At 28.6% G+C, this 5388-nt stretch overlaps 1 long non-coding RNA gene across 1 annotated transcript; it reads left to right on the top strand.

Annotated features, from left to right (window-relative positions):
* Positions 1 to 3467: 3467 nt before the first annotated feature.
* LOC134266230 (uncharacterized) lies at positions 3468 to 4722 on the top strand. Its single transcript, XR_009991923.1, has 3 exons — positions 3468 to 3550; positions 4415 to 4482; positions 4629 to 4722. It is a non-coding gene; the product is annotated as an uncharacterized LOC134266230 (long non-coding RNA).
* Positions 4723 to 5388: the final 666 nt, after the last annotated feature.

Raw genomic sequence — 5388 nt, 5'->3', positions numbered from 1 at the left:
GAACACATTGTTTCAAGTCTAACAGTTTATCAGATAATTATCTGCTTCCTAAAGATGGTCCATTTTATTTTATTTCATTGGTTAACCATGATCATTTTGTCATTGTCGAATATGTACCAAACATTTCTTAAAATCTCTTTAAAAAATTAAAAAAAGTGAAATGACAATTCATGTAATAAACATATAATTTACTCATACATTCAAACTCGATAATATTGAGTTTTAAAGTCTAAAAATTGCCCCCCTCCATTTTTTGCAAAATACTGTTAAAGAGGATAAATTGTCATAAATTTTCATGCTATAAACTAAATGTATCTTTCCAAAATTTATTTTTGTAAAATGAATGTGTACATATTTCATTTTTCAAATCTAAAGTTGATTTGAGAAACTTCGGAGTATATGAACTGAATTCCATAAATTGTTGCATGAAACGTACAAGCTACGCAGTACATTTAAACTTCATTGAATCAACTTCCTCTTAGAATAAGCTTTCTGCCATAGATGTACATACGTCTCATTTCTTGATATTCCATGCACAAACAGCATTGATCTTTAGTGTATATGATCAGTATAGTCAATCAATTCTTCGAAGAACCATACGTGTTATAATCCAAAAAGTTATTATATAGCCATATGACCTATTTAGATGCATAATCTTTTTGAGTGTGTCCTCATGGAGAACTGCTTTCTTGAAAATGTTTCATCAAAATAAAGATTTCTTACAATGTTTTCTAAATCTAACTTTTTGAGAGGGTAAATACTCTTATAGAATATTGTTGTTTATGAACCTCGGTGTTATTTGAATCTCACTGGATCGGTTTTAGAATATGTATTTGCAGTACCAAATGTTAGCATGTGAAATGACAATTAATGTAATAAATTGATAATATTCTAATGCATTTAAACATTTTTGAATGAATGTGTAAATCATCTTATTTTTCCCTTTTCATCAAGAACACACAGTTTTAAGTCTAACAGTTAACCAAAGAAGATTCCTTGAAAATTTCTTTTTTCAAAAGTTGGTCCATGAAGGTAAGAATTCTTTCAATTCACCAGCACTGGGTGAAAAGTCCAGTTTCCGCAAAACTGAAACTATACTGAAACTTTGCTGAAACTTGGCGTTGAAGTTTCCCGTGTGGTTTCCGCCAGTGCAGTGTTTTATATGTGGACTTTTTTCCTTTTTTATTAAACACATGCACATGTATCTCCATAAAATTATACATTGTGTATACACACATATGATCTCGTTTTTTTCTCCTTTTTTGTCGAAAATACTTTAGATTATCTAGTGAGTTTTCAACTCTTAAATTTGCCTCCTTTTGGTTTGTTCCCATTTGACACACATTTGATTTTAAGCTTTAAGGCACAGGAAAAATGTGTGCAAAAGGGGAATTTGACCAGGTGAGATAATATCTTAATTGCTATAGCTTTATAGCAAATAGTTTTTTCTATAGCTTTACAATAATAGGTAGATGGGGTGAGATGAACAAATATGAGATGAGAATTAGACAATAGAATTAGAAATTAGACCAACAAACTTTAATTAAGTGCATAACACGATTTCTTTTTATTTCTTTACTTTTATAACAAAATAGAAATTTATACTAAATAATTCATAATGAAAAGTAATTGGTTTCAATTTTTTGCAGTATCAGCTTTGAAAATTAATTTTGTTTTTCAAGAAATGGTAGTCATTTTTTTAACTGTTATAATTAATATTTAAAAAAATATTCAATAAATTCACTTAATTTTTCTTATGAATATTTATGTAAATTAAATTAATATCTATTCCTCCTGTTCATGATACATAAATAACACACAGGGAAATCCAGGTTAATCCTAACCAGAAATTGGACTATAATTGTTAACAAAACGTTTCACACCTTTTGTTCTATACTTAATTATCAAATGTGTGCAAAACGGGAACACACCATCCCTCTATCTTTAAAAGTGCTAAAAAAATCGATAATTTTTTTTTAAAATTCATTATTAATTAATATTATCTATTCAAAAAAGGATTGCAATATAAATGTGTACATTCCATTTTTTTTTTCAAATAAAGAATACTTTAATTGGAGTTCTGAGTATATGAACATAATTTCTTACGATTGTTGTATTTAGCGTTTACGCTATACATTCTTTCAGCCACAGATGTACATACCGTCTCATTTTTTTCTTTCTTTGTCAAGAATGCTTTGGACCATCTACTGGGCGTTTAATTGCAAGTCAGAAAGTTATCCAAATGGAAATGCGTTGTACCACCCTCCTGCAGCTGTTTGAGGATGGTAAATCTTACTTTGTTAAATTAAATTAATATTTATTACTCCTGTTCATGATATATAAATAACACACAGGGAAATCCAGGTTAATCCTAACCAGAAATTAGACTATAATTGTTAACAAAACGTTTCACACCTTTTGTTCTATACTGAATTATCAAATGTGTGCAAAACGGGAACACACCCTCCCTCTATCTTTAAAAGTGCTAAAAAATCGATAATTTTTTTCAATTCAACCTTATTGATTAATATTATCTATTCAAAAAAGGATTGCAATATAAATGTGTACATTCCATTTTTTTTCCAAATAAAGAATACATTAATTGGAGTTCTGAGTATATGAACATAATTTCTTACGATTGTTGTATTTAGCGTTTACGCTATACATTCTTTCAGCCACAGTTGTACATACCGTCTCATTTTTTCTTTCTTTGTCAAGAATGCTTTGGACCATCAACTGGGCGTTTAATTGCAAATCAGAAAGTTATCCAAATGGAAATGCGTTGTACCACCCTCCTGCAGCTGTTTGAGGATGGTAAATCTTACTTTGTTAAATTAAATAATATTTATTACTCCTGTTCATGATACATAAATAACACACAGGGAAATCCAGGTTAATCCTAACCAGAAATTAGACTATAATTGCTAACAAAACGTTTCACACCTTTTGTTCTATACTTAATTATCAAATGTGTGCAAAACGGGAACACACCCTTTTTCTATCTTTAAAAGTGCTAAAAAATCAATAATTTTTTTTAATTCAATCTTATTAATTAATTTTATCTATTTAAAAAAAAGATTGCAATATAACTGTGTACATTCCATTTTTTTCAAATAAAGAATACATTAATTAGAGTTCTGGGTATATGAACATAACTTCTTACAATTGTTGTATTTAGCGTTTACGCTATACATTCTTTCAGCCACAGATGTACATACCGTCTCATTTTTTTCTTTCTTTGTCAAGAATGCTTTGGACCATCTACTGGGCGTTTAATTGCAAGTCAAAAAGTTATCCAAATGGAAATGCGTTGTACCACCCTCCTGCAGCTGTTTGAGGATTGTAAATCTTATTGTATATTTTTGCATTTTTGTTTATCATAACAATATTAAAAGGAATTGAATTCTTAAAGTGTTTCGAGGAATGAAATAATACTTATTTCAATTTTTGTTTTACCTAGATTGCAGTGTAGGCTTTGACTACTACAATCTTCTTCAATTTCTTGAAGACAGATTGTTGAGTGCTTTCATGGCCTTCATCTTCAAGAAAGGTGAGTTTTGTCAATATTGATGCGATAAGTTTAATAGTAGTCTCGATAAAAAAAAAAGTTTAGCATGTGTATACGTTTTCAATAATAAGAAAGTTATATCCCATGATTCAACAATAGTGATAAATGATAAAGATTTATATGTTTGTTTATAAACTACATCAAGGGGGATTAAAAAAATAAAAATTATATGAATCCTTGTGTTAATCGGTAAAATTTTTATTTTTATATGGTTATGAAAAGAAATAAATTTTCAATTAAAAATCCATAATATTTCATTGATTTAAAAGTATTTTTTTAAAGGAGGGGTTAGGCATACGAAGAAAGGAAATACAATATTTTTCTTAAAAGCATTTATATACTGTAATAGAAACACAATTAGAAATTATGTTGATTTTAGTATTAATCAATTTTGATTATACTTATATACAAATAAATGCTATTTAAACTTCTCCTAAATAAAACCAAGGTCATAAGGAATCCAATAGTATTAAATCTTAAAGTTTATAAAGTTTAACTGTATGATTCTTTTTCACTGTAACATTTGTAGTGAAGAACCTGACTTTTATTTACCAAAAAAAAAATCTTTTAGGATAAGTGAGCGAAATCAATAATATTATGTAATGAAATATTTGAAAAAAAATTGAATTAAAAAACGCCCACAGTAAAATTTATAAAATTGGTATAAGCTCATAATACAGTATGTGTTATGGAGCTAGTAACCTGTGCGATTCTTGTTTTCAAAAAAAAGATGATTTATGAGATGATTCTCGTCTCTCATCTTCTCTGAAATTCGTGAAGTATTTAAATATCTTATTAAAATGTGAAATGATTGACTTAATCTTCACGTTTATGTTTTTAATTTAGCTTATGGTATCCTGAGAAAAGTATGGAAGAAAAAGGCCTAGGAGTCGTTTTCAATCAGACCATGGAATGTAAGTATATATCTCTTTATTAATTTAAATAAAATTTGACAATTTAATTGTAAAATAATAGCAAATTATTAGGTTTGATTACCTGCCTGGTTCTTTTTCATATAGCGTCGCTTTGTATTACAATTTCATTTATTTTTCTTTTACAGAGCTGCAGACATCATCACAAAACTGGACTTCCAGACTATGCTAGACAACAAAATTTCATGTTATTACTACAAAGAATATATGATGCAAAATTCACTTTTTTGTTTGTTATGTTTCGAACGTTATTTTACATACATCTATACAAATTTCACTATTGGACGCAGACATTGGTCATTTGGATGAGACTGTACAAACCGACACACACACAAAGGTTTTCTCTTCTCAGTTGCTGTTAGTGCAAAGTATAAAATATAAATTGCAGCTCTCCACTGGCAAGTGGATATGAGTGAAAAATTCTCGAAAGGGACGTTAAATAATGAACAAACAAAAAGCCTTTGCCATTTCATGATAATAAATCGGGTGTTCATTTTCTGTCATTTTAAGGGGACATGAACACATTTTTAAATGATTTTTTAAAACCAATTCAAATGTTTACAATTTCAAAGTAAAGTATCATCTAATAATCAGCAAATATTTAAACATCATTTGTTGATCAACAAACGAGAAACAAAACGTAAAGTTCTTCATAATATAAGCAAGGCGTTTGCCTTGTTTTCATTTACATATAGAAAATGTATTTTCAATAGAAATATCTCATAAGGAAAAACCAGGTTATTTAGTGCATTAATTGCTTGTGCATGATTTTAATCTAAAAAAGGCAGTAACTCTTACTAGTAAATCGATTGTATTTTCCCTGACGTGTACCCCTTTTTTTCTATGTCATGATCATGCACAAACCTGTCTTTTATTTGGTGAACATGC

Source organism: Saccostrea cucullata, unplaced genomic scaffold, assembly GCF_032062105.1.
Source record: "Saccostrea cucullata isolate Sc308-1 unplaced genomic scaffold, CSIRO_AGI_Scuc_v1 ctg677, whole genome shotgun sequence".
NCBI classification, from domain to species: Eukaryota; Metazoa; Mollusca; class Bivalvia; order Ostreida; family Ostreidae; genus Saccostrea; species Saccostrea cuccullata.
The sequence above is the reverse complement of the archived record's forward strand: the minus strand, read 5'-3'. Positions and strand labels throughout refer to the sequence as shown.